The sequence below is a fragment of the Culex pipiens genome, chromosome 2, assembly GCF_016801865.2.
Source record: "Culex pipiens pallens isolate TS chromosome 2, TS_CPP_V2, whole genome shotgun sequence".
Lineage (NCBI taxonomy): Eukaryota > Metazoa > Arthropoda > Insecta > Diptera > Culicidae > Culex > Culex pipiens.
Window position 1 is genome coordinate 155,033,550 of NC_068938.1, and position 23,629 is coordinate 155,057,178.

The 23,629-nt window shown below is 35.1% G+C and overlaps 1 protein-coding gene across 3 annotated transcripts in view; it reads left to right on the top strand.

The window, feature by feature from the left end:
* The window catches only part of LOC120425271 (somatostatin receptor type 2-like), a 71,148-nt gene that overhangs the window by 35,057 nt on the left and 12,462 nt on the right, over positions 1–23,629 (top strand). For 2 of the 3 annotated variants that reach the window (XM_039589717.2, XM_052707960.1), the window contains one exon: positions 16,099–16,383. The gene's annotated coding sequence lies outside the window, so the exon portion shown is untranslated. Of the gene's footprint in view, positions 1–16,098; positions 16,391–23,629 lie in introns of all 3 variants that reach the window. The other variant, XM_052707961.1, reaches the window with a different exon arrangement.

Sequence of the window (23,629 nt, forward strand, 5' to 3'; positions counted from 1 at the left end):
GTTGTAGGTATGAATATGGACTACACTGAAAAAAGTGATACACGGTAAAATTTTTTTTGTTGACTTTTAATTTCCCTTTTTGTCACTAAAACTTGATTTGCAAAAAATCGACATAAGAAAATGGTGGGTTGTTTGGGTGAGAATTAGAAAACATCAATTTTCTGGTTTTTAACTCGTTGCGTGGCAATATCATATCAAGGTCGTATCAACAAAGTCCGAATAAGCAAAATATAGAGATTTTTCTCAGCTTTTCAAAAATATTTTTTCCAAAGTCGGCAAACATGGGCACTACTTTAAAAAAATCAATAACCGCGACTATTTTGACAAAGTTACATAAAAATGGTTATAACTTGAAAACGATGAATTGTATGGATGTATTGATTCAAAAAATCATAACTCGGCAAAGATTTTTTGCCCATTCTGGAAATTTCTGAAAAGTTGGCATTTGATGTCATCTAAAACATATCAAAAAAATAAAAAAAAATTAAAAATAGTGTTTTTTGCAAATCAAGTTTTAGTGACAAAAAGTGAAATTATAAATCACCAAAAAAATTTTTACCGTGTATCATTTTTTTCAGTGTAGTCCATATCCATACCTACAACTTGGCCCAAGACACCAAATCGACCAAAAAACACCTTCAAAAGATACCGATTTTTGAATTTTCATACATCATTTTTGTATTGACAGCTGCCAAATTTGTATGCAAAATTATATGGACAAACTAGTGATACAAAATGGCTTCTTTGGGCATACCGAAGGCACCAAAAAAGTTTCAGCCGGATTAAAAACATACAATAAATAAAATTAAAGAAAAAAGACCGATTCCGTAAAGAACTGCTCAGGTGTCTTTAATTTCATTATAGTACAAACAAAAAGTTGGGAAAAAAAGCTTTTCCGAAAATTACGAATAGATTTGTCCGCTCTAATGAGCCTAATGGAATAATACAACACCTGTCAAAAATCCAACGTTGTGAAGGTAATTCAAATAGTTTCCTAAAATAGGTTACCCTAGCGCTTCCACTTTTGAATGAAGAAAAAAAACAAGAACGAATTGTACAACCGGTAGAGCAGTGAAAAATAGCCAGCGCGACAACTCGCTTGTCGTTGCCGGTTGCCGTTTGTAATAGTGGAACTTCAAGATATACACGGGAACACCACATATCTAGCCGGTTGGATGTGTCAACTTGGGCGGTTAATTAATTAATATCAACATGCAAACAACAACAAGTGGCGTTAGTCGTAATCGTTAGTCTCGTGGTTAGCATAGTCATTTTCTACCTTGGTGTAACTTTGCGGTTTCGCGTTTTGTGCCCTACCTGTCCTACTGATTAGAACCATTTAGCGGTATACCGTAATTGTGTGCTAGAACTGAGTATGGTAACGAATAGCAATGGGAAGGAAGTACTACTCACGCTATTTGATTAAAATTGTTAGGGCAATATTTATTGCCAGTGAAGGTTCGTGAGGTGTTTTATTTATTTTTTTTTGTGTGTAGCTTACACTTTATACAAAATGAATTATGTATTCGATAATTCACCATGCCTGCACGGAGAAAAAAGAGTTCCCAAAATCGTGAACAAGCGTTCATGAAAATGAGAACCACGAACAAAGTGTTCAAATTTCATGGTACGTTTTTCAAAATCGTACCATGGAATTTGAACACTTTGTTCGAGGTTCCCATTTTCATGAACGCTTGTTCACGATTTTAAGAACTCTTTTTTCTCCGTGTGAACGCAATGTTTGCAATGAATTTATGCAATCATGATTTATGGTTCGTTGAAGCATAATACAATTTATTAAAATGTTAAGTCTTGTTTACTTTATCAGCCATATCCCATTATCATGCACTAATATTCCTCGTAAACATTTACTCTATCATCAAAATAGTATTGCTCGAAATCAATTAAACATAAATTTAAATTTACACAATATTTAACTGATTCAATAACATCGTAAATAGGGTGCGAATGAATTTGAGGAGTACTTCAACCTTTAGTAGGACTTGGTTCAATTCAAGCGATGACAATTCATAGATCGTAATCAAGTAGCAAATAATCGATGTGTGAGCATTGAAACTGAATAAGATCATGATCCTAGGAATTTCAGATCGTCACTCTCTACTTGATATGTTTAAATAACTGTACATTTAATTAATATTATTTTTTGAATTCTTAGTGAAAAAACATTATAATTTTACATTATTTCAATATATCTTTAAGTTTATCTAAATTTATTTTAATTGCGATCAAATTTAAACACTTCTTGTTATATTTTTGCATGTTTTGATAATCTTTAATGTCTGGAATTTGTTTTTTATCATCACGTACTTTAATTTTTTGCACAAGGCTACCTTTAACCTATTCGGAGTTAAATCATGCAAATGTATGCCCTTTGTATGCAAATTCTTCTCTTCGTTTATCTGCATCAAACAATAAGATCAGCAAAACACATTCAACAGATTCCAGATTCGTTCATTCGTTGCCAGCAGCAATAGCAAGAATTTTCAATCACCACCCCCGCAGCAAATGCTTCATCACAGCTCATTAAACCATCTGGATAAAGAAGGTGTAGATGGTTCACATTCCCAGGATCAACCTAGATTCGATTTCCCCAAGTTCCTGTCCCACTTCAGTGGTGCTCTCAGCCTTTGAAATGGTGTGTTTTCCGAGCTGTGAACGTGCGCGGAATTGCTCGCTTTACCTTGATAGTGGCGCACAAATGTTGACTTGTCAGCGGCGCCCGGGAACATGAAAAAGTGCTCCCTTGAACCTCTGCCTGATGCACACAGCTCACCTGAGAATCAATCCTTTTCATATGTACGGTGAAAATATGGCTTTTCCTTCGTCACTCTTAGTGTTTGTCCCACCAACCAACTTTACCTCCCTCGCATTATCAGGGCCCGCCAAAGAGGAAAAATGAAATAAAACAGGGTTCTTTCAGAAAAAGCGGTTCTGTTGACATGACACAGATCTGACATGGTACCCTCCTCCGCGGGCTCTCCGCTGTCGTCAGCTTCGACATGTTGGGTGGGATCATGGTGAGCGCACTATATTTTCGTTACCTCGGTGGAAACGGTTCATCTAGCACAAACGAAATGATATACCTCTCTCGCGCGTTGGAAGGTAAGACATGGGTGACCAACTTGTTCAAATCTCGGATTGGGAAACAGTTGGTGGAAGTGTGTTTGACAGATCCCGGAAATGAACTTTTGGAAAGTCGATTGCAAAGAAGAAAAACTTTCAAGAAAATCGACTTTAAGATCTGTGAAATCGATCCAACGCGTAGTGTGAAATCAGTATCTTTTCTTTTGTATTGTATGTTTTCATTTGTGCAAAATAATGAACTGTGCAAGGGACTTTTTACATTTAAAAATTCTACAATAAATAAAGGGTAAATTACAGTGTTAAAGAAAAAATACTTCCCTTAGGCACTATAAAAACACGTGTTGAAAGATGCGAAAAATTGAAAGAATAGCATGCCACATAAAGTTCATGAAAAATTATGTTTATAAAAAGTGTAAGTCGTCAAGGTGCCAAGGTTTGAGAAAAGTATTTTATTGAAGTCAACAAAAATAAATAAATGAGAAAACAACATTTCACTTGAATGAAAAATCTGGGTAATTGTGGAAATCATTAAAACATTTGTGGAAATCATTAAAACATTAAACAAGAGAAATCGTGCTTTCCATTTCATTAGGGCACACAACTTTTGTAAACAAGAGTGTATCCCTCTCACACCTTATGCAAACTGTCATTTGAGTGAAAGGGATACACTATTGTTTACAAAAGTTTTGTGCTCTTTCGAAATGTTAGGCTCCAAGTTACGTTTATCGCCTTCAAAACCAGGAAAAACTAAAAAAAAACGAAATAAATTGGCATTAGAGCGGCTTATATTTTATGTCTGTGATATTTTCTGAATTAGAAAGTGTTTTTGTTAAATTTTAAATATTTTAACATTTTAGAGCAATTTGGAAGCATTTTTGTATGATTTTAATTAAGCTGTAGTGACTTTCTAAGCATTGATTGGCTAGTAATTTGAAAATATTTAGATCAAACTATAGCAAAAGCTTTAATACAAAGTCACTCTAACGAAAATAATATGCTGCACCTTTCGCAAAACATTCGAGCGATCAGGTGCTGCCGAGACGTTCGCTTCTCCGTGTGTGTACGCAAATAGAACGCAAAATATACTCTCTTCGTGCGCGGAGGTAAAGATCCAGCTCTCCCCCGTTACGGAAGAAACCAGGTGTGTCAACAAGCGCAGCAGTCAAGTCCGGAGCCGGGGCGGTGTGTTTGCTCACATACTGGCTGGCGGGCGCCTTTTATCTGCTTATTTGATTGACGTAAACGATTGCTCCAACAAAGATAGATTGGACCAATTCTCTGAAGGGAAGAAAAGAATACACTGTAGCAGAAGAATGTTACAATAGCCAAGGCTTCCGGTGATAGCTGGGATTATAAGGTTGACAAACGGAGGGTTTGAATATTCAGTAACTGATGTGCAGATATTTTCCTTAAAAAGACTAATAAATAATTTAAAATAGCATTTTTTTAGTACAGCAAAATACGATTTTGAATATTGTCTAGAACAGCGATTCTCAACCTTCTTCTAGGCTGGCCCCTGCCATGTAATTCAAGTAGACCCGGTACACCCGTTGAGAATCGCTGGACTTGAGGATGAACCTAATGATGGGTAAATCTCTGATTTCCATCCTTCAACAATATAGGTTTCAAGTATTTATTGGGAATCTGAGAAACTCGAAACAATCAACAAGTTAATAGTTTGCTTAACCAACCGCAGCAAACAACGAGTTGCACATGTTCATAAAATTAATTTTATGTTGCTGAGCTTGTTTTGCCTCAAAAACTTTCTCCTATCAAATAAAATCACCACACACATTTCTCTACCCTCCGAAACAATTCCATTATCTGCCAGGCAAATATAATTAAGCCAGCTGTCAAAACACCTGTTTTACGTATCGAACGTTGTGCAAACATTCACCACTGAGATCCAGATTTGGAGCGTAACTTTCTCGTTTTTTGCTGCATACGTTTGAACTAGTTGGTTGGACTATCCGGAACCCGACACACACCTCGCCATTTGTTGCACCTTGGCTTAGCATTCCGGTTTGGGCCGGTTCGGGTCCGGATTCTCCCTTGTTCTGGGAAACAACCACTTCCGACCGCAAAGCACAGCCGCCACCGTTCCGTAAAGTGGATTGTTGTCGGTTGTTGTTGAACAAACTTGGCCATGACCTGTGCAAACACGGCAAACTGTTGAAAATTATCGTTGTTTGGCAGCACTGCCCCGCAGCTTTTGGAATGATTCGGTTTTAGAGCTCTAAAATGCTGGATTGCAAATGTTTGCTTTTCCGATGAGGAATGCTCGGCCGGGGATTATATGAAATGTTGGTGGTGAAATAGTGCATCGAGTTTGTGTAAACAAAAAGTCATTTGGATTGGCATACAAGATTATTGTAGTGATTATTGCTACTAATCATTTTGAAAACAAGCAGCCTAGTTGAAAAAGTTAAATTAGACGCCATAAACTGGCAGTACCATCTGCGAGATTAAAGCGCATGGACTGATATTAGAATGGTACAGCGAAAGGAGAGTACTTTTTGATTGCAAATTCGATTTTCGAAAAATGAAGTTGAAAAATTTTTGCGATCAATATGTCGATTTTGTGAAAAATTCAGTTTGATTGAAAAATTCATAACTCGGTCAAACATTTTATGTCCGTTCTGAAAATTTCTGCAAATTAGGCATTTGATGTCCCCAATAACATATCAAAAATAAAAATAAAAATAGTATATTTTTGCAAATCAAGTTTTAGTGACAAAAATTGAAGTTAGAAATCACCTATTTTTTTACATTGTATCATTTTTTTTTCAGTGTAGTCTTTATCCATACCTACAACACCAAATCGATCAAAAAAATCCTTCAAAAGTTACAGATTTTTTAATTTTCATACATCATTTTTGTATGGGCAGTTGCCAAATTTGCATGGAAAATTATATGGACAAACTAATGATGTAAAATGGCTTCTTTTGGCATACCGAAGGCCCCAAAAAAGTTTCAGCCTGATTAAAAAATATAAAAAAATCGAATAACCGAAATCTGAGAGAAGTTAAATTTATTTGCATAAATGGACTATTAATTTTTGAATTAGACACTGTTTAAAATTAAATATGTACTTTTGGACAATCACTTTTGTTTTTCACAATGCCAACATTTTTTTACTTACTTTTTACTTTACACGTGGTGGACAGTTAAATAAATCCCCTCTTTTTTTGCCCTCAAAATTACATCAGTCCAAAAATAAACCAATCAAAAAGAATCAGCACTTTCACAGAAACCTATTCCCATTCAACTTTTTGATGAACGCATAAAGAAGAATCCCACTCCATCATCAAACGAAACTAATTAGTGTCCTCCGGTATCACCTCAATTATTTCGTTAATCCAGCAGTCCCACGTGGAAAGAATTCACCATGGCAAATTCCCATTCACTCTTGCGGTACCAGGAAGTGGAAGCGGTAGCGAAGGGCAGGAAGGAAGTCGTACAAGAGATTAATTTAAATTTGATCCCGACTGTAAATAACGACTCGCTCCCTTTCCACATGCCCTTTTTGGGCGAGGCCTTCACTCCTCTTGGGGCCAAAGTTCGACCTAATTTATTTCAACGTGGATGAAAATCAGTCAGAAATAAATGAAGAAACGGGTGGCTTGAATAAATCACTGGGTTGACGTGATTCGTTCGTTATTTTGTATTTCTACACGAATGAGATTAAATGTTTGCCACATGTGAAGAAGATGCTATCAGACTAAATTTTCTGTGAAAGCTTAGAACAAGCTTTTGATCTTGAGACAGAATTCAATCGTATAACAAGCTTTAGTTCCACATCAATTTAAGCACATTTTGGAAACATATTTTAAACATATCATTGTTTAGTATTTTGAAAAACATGTTGGATAATTAGGATAAAGTGTTATATTTAAACTGGAGCAACTCATCAATTCTTTGACTGCTGAAATAGATATAGATTTATACTTAGAGTTTTTTTTAAATAGTTAAATACCTATAGAGCTATTACTACTACTGTTCCAGATTTAAAAACCACATTACCACAATAGAATCTCTTAACTTCAGTTTACAAATATGGTGCGTGATGCGTGGTTTTTGATCACAAACAGGAAATTTAGAATTCAAAGACGAAACTTTCAAGTGATACGGTTTCCTTCCGCCGTTTTACGTTCGAAAGACACGAAAGATGTCAACTACACATATAGAGGGCGCCATTAAAATGATGCGAATAAATTTTTATCACCATTATCATCACAAAAGATTGTTAAGCACGTTTTATGTGTGTGATTTTGAAGTCTCACAATTACTCCTTCAGATCAATTCATGACCATCGTTGATCGTTTCCAATGGTGAGAATCGCCCCTCCAAAGGCGTCGCTGACTTTTGTGGCTGGATTTGTTTGTAGGCCATTTGTCCTCTCGTTAGTGGTTCAGGGGGGCGGAAACGGATGACTGTCCCCGTTACATAGCAGGACTATCATCCCCTGACCGAGGGGCCATCTCATTAGCATATTTAAAATGCCACCGGAATACAATAACCGTGTCACCACCACAAGTGCCCCGGGAAGGCGTATCGTTTTATTCTATTTTATGTATTTTTTTAAGTATCCGGTGTGATTCGGTGAATGGAGGGTGTGTTTTACATATGCCGGGAGGTGGTGGCTGAATGAGACCGAAAGGACAAAGGAGAGCTCTTACAATGTGAATCTCTTTGTTCGTGATCAGGGTTGCCACATTTGATTCTGTATTTTTGAGGGTCAAAAATCTATATATCTGTATCAGGGGGAAGAAAATCTGTATTTGGAATCTGTATTGACATTTTTAAACATTTTTCAAAAAACATAATATTCTTAATTGTTTTTTAATGCATAAAAATGCTATACAATCTAAAATTTAATGTTTGGGCTCGTCCAGCAATTGAAAAAAACAATATTTAAAGAATTAAAATTATTTGATTTAAATAAAAAATCGGGAAAATCTGTATATCTGGATGTTTTTCTTAAAATCTGTATTTCTTTATATACAGATTCTGTATGACCTCATAACCTCAAAAATCTGTAAAATACAGATAAATCTGTATTTGTGGCAACCCTGTTCGTGATTGCTCAGAGTGTGTATCAGCTTCACAAACAGACAGTGCTTTTAATGGTTTCGCTTTAAAATTCACAAGATTTACGGAGGCAGTTAAAGTTGAAGTGAGGAGAAACTTTATGAATAGTCTGGGTTGTATACGGATTTTTCCCGGAAGATATGCTTTGTTTAAAGCAAATAAATTTATTAGCAAAAGCTCGACTTCAGATTCATGAAATTGTAAAAAAGGGAATAATTCTCGTCTTTTAAATAGAATGCTGACATTGTTCATATTAAATCTTAAATATATCTTTAGTGTTGCAAGGATCTCATCCACAGAAAATTTAAAAAAAGTAAAAGTAAGTTGTTTATGGATGGCTTCGTGTAAAATACTCGTTTTTTCCGCACTTATTGTATTCATCCAACTCGGTTGACTCATGCTGAAAAACACATAATTTTGCAAAATCATTTTTTTGTTGCACCTACTTATTTGCAATCCCATTTAGGGCGTGTTTCCAAGAACAAACATCAAAATTGGCAAGTGTGGCATTTGGCACAAAGAAAGAAGAGCTCTTTTCTGTCATTTTGCGGGGTTCTACGAAATATTTCGTTAGGGGTCCAGAGCAACTTTTTTTTGAAGATTTTTTTGCAGATTTTTTTTGAAGATTTTTTAAGAATATTTCTTCAGAAAAGTCGATAAAAATCGATGAGTTCATTTTCATGTGCATCAAATTTCTTATGAATATGACTCAAGAGACTCTAAGTTATAAATTTCACGAGTATTTGACCTTCAATTAAAATGTTTCCAAACTAATTTTAACAGATTTCTAGCTTTCTTTAAAATAACTCCAAATTCCAAGCTGGATACCTCAATACGACCGAAAAATAAACTCTTCTTTCTACAATTTGTCATGAAAATGCAGCAACAGATTGCCCGATACAAATTTGACCATAAACACTGCTAATCAATGCTATTTCATTCAATTTTTTAAACCTCTGCCATAAAACACTATATGACAGTTTTACACATTTACGAATCAATCACATTGTAGGGAACAGTTTACCGAATAATTTTCATAAACAAGTATCAATTTTGGTTCAATAGAAGCAGAGATAAGCCCAATTTCGTTAAATAAAAAGTGACTTTCTTCAAAATTTCTGGACTGAATTCACATTTAAACGATGAACACTGCCTACCAAGATATTATATGATAAAATTATTTCCATAAATTTCATAAAAATATGATGTAGGTTTCATGCTTCAATAAAATATTTTTATTATTAAAGAAATTTTAGTAGGCGGTGTTCATCGTTTGAATGGGAATTAAATCCAGAAATGTTGTAGAAAGTGTCTGTTTATTTAACAAAGCTAGAAATGTGGTAAATTTGGTTTGGTTTTTTTTTATTGGGAGTCAAATATGTATTTTAGAGTCTCCTGAGGTATATCCATAAGAAATTGGATAACTAGTAACATCCCATTGATTTTCTTCGACTTTTCTGAAGAAAAGTCCTATAAAATAAAATAAAAACTTAAGAAAAAGTTTTCTTAGACCAAAAAGCAAAATATAGAGAATTTTCTCAGCCTTTCAAAAATATTGTTTTCGAAGTGGGCAAACATGTGCACTTATTTAAAAAAAAAGAAAAACTGCGGTTGTTTGTACATATAAAACTAGCATCTGGCCAAAATATGAGCACTCTAGGTCAACGGGAAGTGGGGCAAATCGGGACACAAAGTTTGATGGTTCAAAAACGTCAAAAATCTTAAAAATGCTATAAATTAGGCAAAATTCAATTTAATTTCAAAATTCAAAATGCATCTGAAAGGGCCTAGAAAATGCAACAAAATGCAGGGAAAAGCATCCCAATTGGTTGAATCTGAAGGGAGTTATTGCCATTTTAGTGGAAAAATAGCATAATTTTCAAACTCAAATAAAAAAATTGTTCCATCCAGATATCAACTCGCTTCGACCTGCAGCTTGTAGGGGACATCTGAGACTACCATCTGAGACTTAAAACGCTTTGGGTAAGGCAGTTTAACGTATTAAATAAACACTTTTTCTTTAAGTGATTTTTCTGGTTGTAAATTTTTGCTCGGGGGACAGCTTAGATCAAATTTTCCGATGATAATTTCATGATAGTCGTGTTCCTGAGACAATTTCACGATAGAAACATGCACAAAAATGTCTATTTTCATCCATTTTAACCCTTTGAAAAATAAAACTTAAAAAATATTATGAATCTGCATTTTTTCTGGTGTCATCTAGTATCCTTGGGGACGAACTTGATTTTCAATAAATGTGAATCGAAGATTTTTTTACTTTCATTTTTTAAATGGTTAAAATTGATGAAAATAACAATTTTTATGCATGTTTCTTATGCGAAATTGTCTCAGGAACACGAATATGATAAAATTATCATCAGAAAATGGGGTCTAAGGGGTCCCCCGAGCAAAAATTTACAACCCAAAAATTCACTAAAAGTAAAAGTGTTTATTTAATATGTTAAACTGCCTTACCCAAAGCGTTTTAAGTCTCAGATGGTAGTCCCAAATGTCCCCTACAAGCTGCAGGTCGAAGCGAGTTGATATCTGGATGGAACATTTTTTTTATTTGAGTATGAAAATTATGCTATTTTTCCCCCAAAATGGCAATAACTCCCTTCAGATTCAACCAATTGGGATGCTTTTCCTTGCATTTTGTTGCATTTTTTAAGCCCTTTCAGATGCATTTTGAATTTTGAAATTAAATTGAATTTTGCCTAAGTTATAGCCTTTTAAAGATTTTTTACGTTTTTGAACCTTCAAACCTTGTGTCCCGATTTGCCCCGCTTCCCGTTGACCTAGAGTGCTCATATTTTGGCCAGATGCTAGTTTTATATGTAAAATCAACCCCTGAAGGCAGATTGGTGAGGTCGATGCGAGATGGGTATGCTTTGCTCGTGGACTCGCTCTTAACTTGAAAACGGTGCACTTTATCAAAATTTCACCGAAGTACTTTTTGATTGCAAATTTGATTTTACATTGAAAAATGAAGTTGAAAAATTTTTGCGACCAATATTTTGATTTTTTGAAAAAATCACTATTGATTCAAAAGTTCATAACTCGGTCAAAGATTTTTTTTAATTTTTTTTCAAAAACCATTTCTCAGAACAATGCCGGAAATGATGCAAAACTATAAAGCATCATTCTAATATATCATCCAGCAAAAATAATCGACATGGTTAAGTCCTACGGGGCACCGGAACCGGTACCATTTGGGCACCAATCGACATCAGCTCAGTGAACCGTTTCCGGTTGGAACCTGTTTCGGTGCCCGAAGGTTTTGACCATGCCATGTATCTATGCAGGATGATGTATTAGAATGATACCTTGAAGTTTTGCATCATTTCCGGCATTGTTCTGTGCAATGGTTTTTGTTCTATTGTAATTGGATTCTTAAAGAAAATCCGTCATTTTCTTTATATTAAGAAAGGTATTTGAAATATTTTTCCGATGGGCCTAAAAACAATCCTATCATTAAAAATGAGTAACGAAGATTGAATAATTAAATATGCTTAGGGCGAATGATGCTGTTTTGGCTAAATGTTATCGCTAGTGTGCGATTTTGTGACAAGTCTGTTGTAAAAATAATAGGACGTGTAACAACATAGTACACAAGCGACGATGTAATATACGAATGTAAGGAAGGCACCAACCACCTAAACTGCCCATGTTCACATAAATGTCCCATATGCAAAAACAGCAAGCTGAGAAAAACGTATTTGAAGTTTGCCCCACACATAAGGCTACGTGTTAAGTTTTCATGAAAAAACTGAATTTCCTCCTGATTTCTAGGACAAAGTACTGGATATTATAGAGCAATTCTCTACGAAATCGGTCTTTTTTCTTCAATTTTAATTTTTGTATTTTTTAATCCGGCTGAAACTTTTTTGGTGCCATCGGTATGCCCAAAGAAGCCATTTTGCATCATTAGTTTGTCCATATAATTTTCCATACAAATTCGGCAGCTGTCCATACAAAAATGATGTATGAAAATTCAAAAATCTGTATCTTTTGAAGGAATTTTTTGATCGATTTGGTGTCTTGGGCAAAGTTGTAGGTATGGATACGGACTACACTGGAAAAAATAATACACGGTAAAAAAAAATTTGGTGATTTTTTTATTTAACTTTTTATCACTAAAACTTGATTTACAAAAAAACACTATTTTTAATTTTTTTTATTTTTTGATATGTTTTAGAAGACATAAAATGCCAACTTTTCAGAAATTTCCAGGTTGTGCAAAAAATTACTGACCGAGTTATGAATTTTTTAATCAATACTGATTTTTTCAAAAAATCGAAATTTTGGTCGTAAAAATTTTTCAACTTCATTTTTCGATGTAAAATCAAATTTGCAATCAAAAAGTACTTTACTAAAATTTTGATAAAGTGCACCGTTTTCAAGTTATAGCCATATTTAAGTGACTTTTTTGAAAATAGTCGCAGTTTTTCATTTTTTTAAATTAGTGCACATGTTTGCCCAGTTTTGAAAAAAATATTTTTGAAAAGCTGAGAAAATTCTCTATATTTTGCTTATTCGGACTATGTTGATACGACCTTTAGTTGCTGAGATATTGCAATGCAAAGGTTTAAAAACAGGAAAATTGATGTTTTCTAAGTTTAACCCAAACAACCCACCATTTTCTATCGTCAATATCTCAGCAACTAATGGTCCGATTTTCAATGTTAATATATGAAACAATTGTGAAATTTTCCGATCTTTTCGAAAAAAATATTTTTGGAATTTTCAAATCAAGACAAACATTTTAAAAGGGCGTAATATTTAATGTTTGGCCTTTGTGAAATGTTAGTCTTGATTTGAAAATTCCAAAAATATTTTTTTCGAAGAGATCGGAAAATTTCACAAATGTTTCATATATTAACATTGAAAATCGGACCATTAGTTGCTGAGATATTGACGATAGAAAATGGTGGGTTGTTTGGGTGAAACTTAGAAAACATCAATTTTCCTGTTTTTAAACCTTTGCATTGCAATATCTCAGCAACTAAAGGTCGTATCAACAAAGTCCAAATAAGCAAAATATAGAGAATTTTCTCAGCTTTTCAAAAATATTTTTTTCAAAACTGGGCAAACATGTGCACTAATTTAAAAAAATGAAAAACTGCGACTATTTTCAAAAAAGTCACTTAAATATGGCTATAACTTGAAAACGGTGCACTTTATCAAAATTTCAGTAAAGTACTTTTTGATTGCAAATTTGATTTTACATCGAAAAATGAAGTTGAAAAATTTTTACGACCAAAATTTCGATTTTTTGAAAAAATCAGTATTGATTAAAAAATTCATAACTCGGTCAGTGATTTTTTGCACAACCTGGAAATTTCTGAAAAGTTGGCATTTTATGCCTTCTAAAACATATCAAAAAATAAAAAAAATTAAAAATAGTGTTTTTTTGTAAATCAAGTTTTAGTGATAAAAAGTTAAATAAAAAAATCACCAAATTTTTTTTACCGTGTATTATTTTTTTCCAGTGTAGTCCGTATCCATACCTACAACTTTGCCGAAGACACCAAATCGATCAAAAAATTCCTTCAAAAGATACAGATTTTTGAATTTTCATACATCATTTTTGTATGGACAGCTGCCGAATTTGTATGGAAAATTATATGGACAAACTAATGATGCAAAATGGCTTCTTTGGGCATACCGAAGGCACCAAAAAAGTTTCAGTCGGATTAAAAAATACAAAAAAAATCGAATGACCGAAATCCTAGAGAACTGCTCATAGGCTTTTCTGAAAGAGCACACGATTTTGAACTAAACTGCATCATTAACTCAAAAACTAACTTAATCCACCTATGTTGTTGATGCCTTCCTCACTTTTTGCCAACAATGGGTAATATGAGTGGTTTTTACACATATTTCATATCTGGCTTCAAAAAAGTACATAAATATCACTTAAGTGGTCATAACTCGAGACAGGGTTGCCAGATCTTCAATGTTGTGGACTCGTTAGAAAGGTCTCTTGATTACCTATTCAACGATGGGTCGGATGATGAATCCGGACATCGTTTACATATATTTAAGTGAGATCCGGATTCAAAAAAGTACATAAATATCACTTAAGTGGTCATAACTTGAGACAGGGTTGCCAGATCTTCAATCTTGTGCACTCGTTGGAAAGGTTATTGATCTCTTGATTACCTATTCAACGATGGGTCGGATGATGAATCCGGACATCGTTTACATACATTTAAGTGAGATCCGGCTTCAAAAAAGAACATAAATATCACTTAAGTGGTCATAACTCGAGACAGGGTTGCCAGATCTTCAATGTTGTGGACTCGTTGGAAAGGTCTTTCAATTACCTAACTAACGATGGGTCGGATGATGGATCCGGACATCGTTTACATGCATATAAATGAGATCCGGATATATATGAAAACACATTTTTATACATAACTTTGGAACTACTTATCGAAACTTCAAACAATTCAATAGCGATGTATGGGACCCTAAACCAAGTCGAATGCACCTGGTTTGGTCAAAATTGGTTCAGCCAGTACTGAGAAAACTCAGTGAGAATTTTGGTCACATACATACATACACACACACATAAACACACACATACACACACACATACACACACACATACACACACACAGACATTTTTTCAGTTTTCGATTCTGAGTCGATATGTATACATGAAGGTGGGTCTTGGAGCGTTTAATCAAAATTACATTTTTAGAGCAGGATTATAGCCTTACCTCAGTGAGGAAGGCAAAACGATGAAAATGCATATGGGACATTTATGCGATCATTAGCAGTAAAGGTGGATTATGTAATGTTTTAATCTTAATGTTCTCGCAAAAATACACCGTGCCGTTGTGTAATTACTTACTTTCAATGTCTTTCTGTAGCAACCAGTCTTCCCTAAACGTACGCACGCCGTACACGCCGTACAAGTTTTCAGTGCAGATGAACCTCAAACACAACACAGGCTACCATGTTCAAGTTCTCCCCGCACGGCGCACTCAAGTTTACACGCGGTGTAAACAGGGGTGCACACCTCGGGTACAACGCCGTGCGAGCGAAGAGCGAAAAAAATGACTGCTTCTCATTCTACTGCTTCTCTCTGTGGCAAACACTGTAGTGTGACTGCAGCGCAGAATGTAACCCACTTTATAAAAGAGGGAGCGTGAGGGAAATATTTTTGTCTCTTTTCTGCTTCATCGGCCTGCACGGGGTTTGTACCCGAGGTGCAAGGTTCGGTTTAAACTTGAGGTTCGTGTACGGGTACAGCCTGTACACGGCAGAGTTTAGGTTTGCTTGTACGCGTGCACACGCGGTGCTGGTGTTTGATCAAGTACAGAAAACAGAGAGCGCGGTTTGAGCGCGGTTGAACGCGGTGCACGGGGATCACTGGTAGCAACTGAACAGCCTACTTTTCAACATAAAACACTTTTTAGAGTTTTGAAAATTCAACTTTTCAAAGATCTTTAAAAACAATATCGAAATGTTTATCTTTACAATACAAGCTTGGGAATCTGTTTGTGTCACTACAAAATTGAATAAAATGAGATTTTCTGACTTGTGACTTGTGTTTAAATAATCCAATGTTTTGAACTTCGTTGGATAAGTGTTCAACTTGAGCTTAAATAATATTTTTTTGCAACTAGTTTATAACTTCTTCCTTTTTTGTATTTATAGATGACGTTTATGATTGTGTTAAACGATCGTCTAACAAAGATACTGGAAAAATTGATTCACAAACCAAACATAATTTACTGCCCAAAATCCTACTCCATCTTTCAAAAAAAAAAAAAAAACTTCAGATGGGCGTTTTCCTAGCATTACACACATCAGGCACCGCAATTTGTCCTAACCGATTCAACAGCTCGCCATTATTCTAATTTTTTTTTTCTTTCCCTTCCTTTTCAGGATGACCTAAAAATGGATAAATTATGTTACATTTGCCTGGCCCAACCGAACCCCGACCAAGATTTAAGCTAGCCCGTCTGTTGCGTAGCGTTGTCTCGTCCGGGTGGCGTCCTGAAGGAGAAAAGACTGACAGACGTGCAGACTTTATCAAGCTGTGGCAGACCTTCTTGGACTCTATATATAGACAACAAATTGCTAGAGTTGAGGGATAATAGCTCAAATTCGTGCCAACCAAGCCCACCTCGCCGAGTGTCAGCAGGTCTACGGTGCAGACTGCCAGAAAAGGTATTTTGTATGTAATTATTTGACTATTTTGTTGGGTTTGCTTAAGGTACACTTCGTGGAAGGGAGGTCTAGGTGTGGTGTTTGATGGAAGATTGTTTGTTTATGTTGAATCGGAGGAAAGCTAGAGTTTCATCAATACTTTGTACATTGGTTTGGTTTTATGAGGTTTACCCAATAAAACTTCCCAAATATTTTTTTTGTCAAAATTTTTATTTTTCCCGTGCTCAGGAGGTCGTTTTGAGCAACTTTTGTTCTACGAAAAACTTGACTTCTCTTGTTTTATGTTTTTCTTGTTTCATTTTTAGTATTTTATTTTGAATTTATCCTGTTTAGTTTATGTTTGTTTTTGGTAATATTTGGCCTATTCTACCATCTTCTATCATCAAATTTTGCTTATCTAATTTTTCCATGTTTTTATAGTCACTTTTTTTGCTTGTTTTTTCATATTTTCTGCTATGCTATGGTACAGTGTCATTAAAATTGTAAAAAAATGCGTGGAGGCATATTCTGGGACACTAGAAAAATTACTGCATACTTCTTTTTACTTAAAATATAGGAAATGTTAGTAAAAAACACAGCCAAAGTTAACCCCTAAAAAATAACATTTTTAAAACGTTGGCAAAGTCACTTAAAACAAGTAAAACTTTTAACCCATAAATTTTCTAAAATTTTAAGAGTTCTTCTTTTCAACGCTTTTGAAAGATCAAAAATTTGTTGAACATTGATTTTTGGCGATTTTTTTTAATCGAAGCCCGTTTAATGGCGGGGTTGGGTTGTAGAGGGTTAAAGCATTTTTTTCACTTTGCTTTTTCAATAACTTAAATTACTTAAATCGTTTTTTTTTTAATTTCTTCGAACACATTCAGACATTTTATTATTTGATCTTTGTTTGCAGTCAACTGTTAGGTATTTTCCTAAAAAACATTACCTAAATAATTGCCTCAAAGATCGCGTTACGTTGTTTCCGGCTAGTCATGGCTGTTTCCTGTGAAGCCTCTTTACCTCGCACTATTATTTGTCCTCCTGCGTAGCGTCTGCCAACACATTGCCTAGATTCCACATCAGCAATCTTTTCCAGTCATCCTGTAACGAAGCAGTCCAACAACAGAACCTAGGCCTGTTCCAGGAAATAAATTAGCTTTGTTATAAAAGCTTGAATAATGGGTCGTTAAATTAAATTACAGGATTTATCTTCCGTTGGAATCGTTTTCAGGTTTGAATGGTCTGAATTTTACGTGGGGTCAATTTCTGGTAATAGGCCATTTTTGTTAATTCCTCTGTAATTGATAGTGATCTTTAGCGATGTTTGTTTTTATTTTAAATATTTGCTTCAGCTATGGTGGCCAATTTCTTCAGATTAAACTACTTCACTCTACAAATGTCACTTAAACTGGGCAGAGTCGTTTCCATTATAGTCTCAGAACAAAAACACCTTAATAATGATCCTATTTCGTAAAGAGCCACTGAACAGACTGTGCATAAAGAACATTCAACAGGTCTTTAGACGCTCGGCCAACATCGCGTCGGTTTCAGCATTCTCTTGTTTCGTAACTCTTCTGTTGCCATCACAGAGCTGGCGGTGGAAATTCCGCTTGTTCCAATCATTGTTGTTGTGCGATTGTGTACAATCCTTTTCCCCAAATCCCGCATCAACTCTACACTTCTGTGTCCCGTCCCTGGTTCTGGCATAGATATCGTACAATGTAGCACCAGCGCAAACAAGGTTGAATGGCGTGTCTTTTTCGGAATGTTCTTCTAGTTCTTTGAATTTTTATTCTTTTATTTTCAAGTAGAGTCGGGACAGTGTTTTGCATTTAAGCAGACTATGGTGTGACTGACTTGTCAATGGTATTATAAAGTTTTATTTGCTTTTCATTCATGACATTAGGAGCCAGTTTTCGGAATGCCATTTAGAAATTGTCTTTATTTGCAGAAAGTCGAGCAAGATTACGTAATATACAATCAGTTCCTTAACCAATGCGTTAAAATTCTTTTGAGGAATTATACAGTGATTTTTTTGTATTGTGAACATTATTTATATCTCAAATGTGTGTTGAAATCTATTTAAGCAATCAACTTTAGTTCCATCATTATATTTTTTATGGATTTTTAAAAATGAAATTTGGTTAACTATTTGTGGTAATTATTGTTTTACAATTTTAATAACTATCCGTTAGTGTGGCTCAAAAAATGCATGATAATTTAGTCAAGCCTTCGAACACCTAGTTTCGAGTAAGAATCTCGAAATTGATAACGCCAAAGCAATGCTGTAGAGCAAATAATTTGATTTGATTTTTTTTATCTAAATTACTCTCCCATTTTCCGTTACTCAAACTTTGCAGCGTTATTTTTTAGAGTGTAACAATGTTCTACAAAGTTGTAGAGTTGACAATTACAAAAAAATGATATGTATACAGCAATTCCCCACGAAAACAGCATGGAAAAAAACAAAAGTGCTCGGATCGGGCTCAAATTTTTTCTGGGGGTTCCCTGGCCGAAATAATTAGACCCGTATTTTTTTGTTTGGCCATTAGGGTGGCCTACGCCGTGTTAGGGTGGTCTGAAAAATGGTCATTTTCGTCGATTTTCGCAAAAACCACTTTTTTTGAAAAATCATAACTTCTCGCCTTTTTTACCGATATCAATTGTCTTATACGCAAATAAAAGGTGATAAGTTGGCCTTTCAAAGAAAAATAGTAAAAAGTTTCAAAAATGTAGCCTAACATATGAAAAGGTCGAATGAAACTTTAAAATGCCGTTTTAACGGTGTCTGGACCAAAGAGCCCATGTCTGGAAATATTTTTATCGGATTCCCCGGACATTTTTACATATCATAATAAAAATGGGAGGAGTTCATTAACAGGATTCTGAGATATGATTTTTTGAAAATAAAATCCGTGTTTTTCGACGCGCCGCGCGCAAAAACACGAAAATGACAAAATCGGCAAAAAAAGCAACTTTTTCCACTAAAACTGCGATAACTTAAAAATTTCAGCGATGACCTATACATGTCTGGGTACCAAAATTTTCGTAATTGAAAGACGCAACTTTTGGTATACAGACATGTATAGGTCATCGCTGAAATTTTTAAGTTATCGCAGTTTTAGTGGAAAAAGTTGATTTTTTGCCGATTTTGTCATTTTCGTGTTTTTGCGCGCGGCGCGTCGATAAACACGGATTTTATTTTCAAAAAATCATATCTCAGAATCCTGTTAATGAACTCCTCCCATTTTTTAGTATGTTATGTAAAAATGTCCGGGGAATCTGATAAAAATATTTCCAGACATGGGATCTTTGGTCCAGACACCGTTAAAACGGCATTTTAAAGTTTCATTCGACCTTTTCATATGTTAGGCTAGATTTTTGAAACTTTTTATTATTTTTCTTTGATAGGCCAACTTATCACCTTTCATTTGCGTATAAGACAATTGAAATCGGTTGAAATGGCGAGGAGTTATGATTTTTTGAAAAAAGCGGTTTTTGCGACAATCGACGAAAATGGCCATTTTTCAGACCACCCTAACACGGCGTAGGTCACCCTAATGGCCAAACAAAAAAATACGGGTCTAATTATTTCGGCCAGGGAAACCCCAGAAAAATTTTGAGCCCAATCCGAGCACTTTTGTTTTTTTCTATGCTGTTTTCGTGGGGAATTGCTGTATACATAAGGGGTTTGCTCAAAAATATCACGAGTTATCGCGATTTTACGAAAAAAAGTTTTCCGAAAACGAAGAGGGGTCGGGGCAACTGCTGTGTGAGTTGGCGGAGAATTACCCTTTTGTTATTGAAAAATTACGATAGGTGTATCCTTTTTTTGACCCATAGTCACCCCCACTGATGGTACTTTTAAAATTGTATTAGGTAACAAAACAATGTATGAATATTGTATGTCGCAGCAACGCTGCAAAATTACTATGCATTGCACAGGGGTCCAGATCGCAAAATTAAGTGGAAAATGGATTTTTCGAAAAATGGTCAAGTTTTGTAGCTTTGGTGTCTTCAGAAGAGTTGTTGCATATGGAAAGGGGCAACTTTTGGTTTGGTTGAAAATTAGGGTGGTTCACGATTAGGGTGATTTTGGAAATCTTACTTTACAGGAATATTTTTGGGAATTTTTTCGTCTTCTAGAAAGTTGACGGGCTTGCCAATTCAAGCAACTTTGTCGAAGACACCAAAATTTTAGAAAGCATCTGAGTAAACCTTCAAAAATCAGTTTTTTTAACGTGGCAATTCAGGGTTAAGTTCTAGAGAAAAGTGGTATTCGGAGCACTTTTAGAGCTCTAAAAAACAAACATTTTTATTATCTGACAATTTGGACATAAGGGTCAAAAGTTACAGCTATTTTAAGATAAAAAAGATGCAAATTTAAAACTTAAATATCTCGAAAAGGCGCAAGCCAAATTTTAAGCACTAGGCTGCATTTGAAAGAAGAGATTCAGCACTACAAACGCTGAAAAAATCTCAAGGGTGTTTTTCTTTAAACTCGAGATATCTTCATTTGAAAAAGTCTAATTTTAAAGGGAAAACCTTATGAGACCACCCTAACGAATTTCGAAAATTGTCCAAATATATGTTTTTCCATGTAATTCGAAAAATCGATTTTTGGTCATATTTTGGGTTTAAATGATAATTTTACATGTAAACCCAAAATATGACCAAAAATCGATTTTTCGACACTTTGGGTCAATTCTGAGGGCAGATTCAGATTCAGCGGGCAAAATTATATGGAAAAACATATATTTGGACAATTTTCGTAATTCGTTTGGGTGGTCCCATAAGGTTTTCCCTTGAAAATTAGACTTTTTCAAATGAAGATATCTCGAGTTTAAAGAAAAACACCCCTAAGATTTTTTCAGCGTTTGTAGTGCTGGATCTCTTCTTTCAAATGCAGCCTAGTGCTTAAAATTTGGCTTGCGCCTTTTCGAGATATTTAAGTTTTAAATTTGCATCTTTTTAACCTTAAAATCGCTGTAACTTTTGACCCTTAAGTCCAAATTGACTTGTCAGATAATAAAAATGTTTGTTTTTTAGAGCTCTAAAAGTGCTCCCAATACCACTTTTCTCTAAAACTTAACCCTGAATTGCCACGTTAAAAAAACTGATTTTTGAAGGTTTGCTCAGATGCTTTCTAAAATTTTGGTGTCTTCGACAAAGTTGCTTGAATTGGCAAGCCCGTCAACTTTCTAGAAGACGAAAAAATTCCCAAAAATATTCCTGTAAAGTAAGATTTCCAAAATCACCCTAATCGTGAACCACCCTAATTTTCAACCAAACCAAAAGTTGCCCCTTTCCATATGCAACAACTCTTCTGAAGACACCAAAGCTCCAAAACTTAACCATTTTTCGGAAAATCCATTTTCCACTTAATTTTGCAATCTGGACCACTGTGCATTGGAGTCAAACAACAACAAGAAAAATAACAAAAAAAAAACACAATGAATTGTTCATTGAGGGAAACCAAAAAGTATCACAAATCGTTCCAAACAAATCTACTCACAAATTCTAAATAACATTTTCTCTCAAATTTGATAACTATGATTGCACTCTCTAATTATTTCATGCAACTGAGTGTACTTTACGCAGCCATATGGGAGTGTATCATTATTGTAGAATAATGGAGCCTTTCAATAAACTCGCATGAATCTGGCTGCTGTCGAAAATTTGTGACTATTCTGAGGGGAGGCACTCAGGGTTACCAGGTCAAAATTTAAAAAATCTGGCAAATTTTCAATTCAAAATCTGGAAAAATTTGGCAGACGAAAATCCAACAATTTTGAATGGTAAAGGGAAGGGAGGATATAAATTTATTCAAAAGTTTGTAGATTTCAGATGGCTGTTGGCACAGGGAAGGGTGAATCTTTATTCTGGCAGACACTTGAAAAATCTGGCATTCCCAGATTTATCTGGCAACCTGGCAACCCGGAAGGCACTCCAACTTCACATTCTCAAATTCCTCAGAATTTATATTGTCTCAGAGAGTGGTACCCGCCCTGAATCTACTCTACTAGCAATAAACAGGTACTTATATAAGGGAAAAGCATGTGCTTCCATCTGGGATCCAATTTTTGCTAATCCACATTTAAATTTTGATGTTCAATTATAGCTTATAAAAAATGTTTTCATTGTAAATTATTAAAAACAGCATCTATCAATAGTGTTTAACAACAATTTAAGTATCAAGTTAACGTGAAGACTTCCATCATTGTCATGATTTTTCGTTCAAAGATATAAATTTTGCGTCGATTTCAATATTTTGACAAAATTCCTTCAACAAGTTGTTTAGAATCCTACACATGCTGATTCCTTTTGGTAACGATAATCCCATTCCTTGTGAAGTTATGGAAATCGTCATTAATCAATGATTGCCAACTAGGACGTCAATGACTGTGCCACAAAATTATATAAATTTTGAAGCACAATTGATTTAGATCAAAAATTCTTTCAGTGGCTTCAAGAAGGCAACAACCGGCACACGCTGATTCCTTTTGGTGCGGCAATTCGTTTAATTGAATTTAATACAGAATATAATATAGTGATGATCAATTTTCTTGGAAAATGATCAACGGCTTCACCTTAATTCAACATAAAAGTTGGAGTTTTTTTTTAAAAGGTTCAATAAACCATAATTTCAGTTTTTGTTTTTTGGGTGTTTTTTAATACCCCTGATTCAAGGCGGTTTCAAAAACACCCAAAAAGCAAACACTGGAAATGCCTGTAAAAAATATGCGCTTTTCCCCTACAAATGGGAAAGCTTTTGAAACCCGCCTAGACAAGATTGCCCCGAAGAAATGGAAAGCTTTCTCGAGTACAATGCTCGCTCCCATCCATCAGGAAGAACACATCGCACACGCGTAGGTGTAAGTAAGTGGAGCCCGCCTAGTACAAGTTGAGCTGTGTGTCCTGAGTGAGGGCACTATGACGAATTGTACTCTGCTTCGCGGGTTCTCTTCAATGGAACTTCTACGGTGCGATAGAATGTTGAAAGAGTTCGTTCGTTCAACCTACGCAGGTTGCGAACTTTCTTCGAGGGTGTACAACAAAAGAGGGGAGTTCGACAATACGTGCCTGAAGAAGTGTTGAGTCACAATTGAAACAGAGCGGACGGGTTGTACAGAGCAGCAAACTTAATAGTCACCTCGTAAGCAAGAGATGTTAAGCATGGTTAAGGGTTGAGCAGAAACAAACGATGCGGTAACTTGTGAGTTGATGGATGTGGCTTGAGTAATGCAAACTTGTTAGATTGATG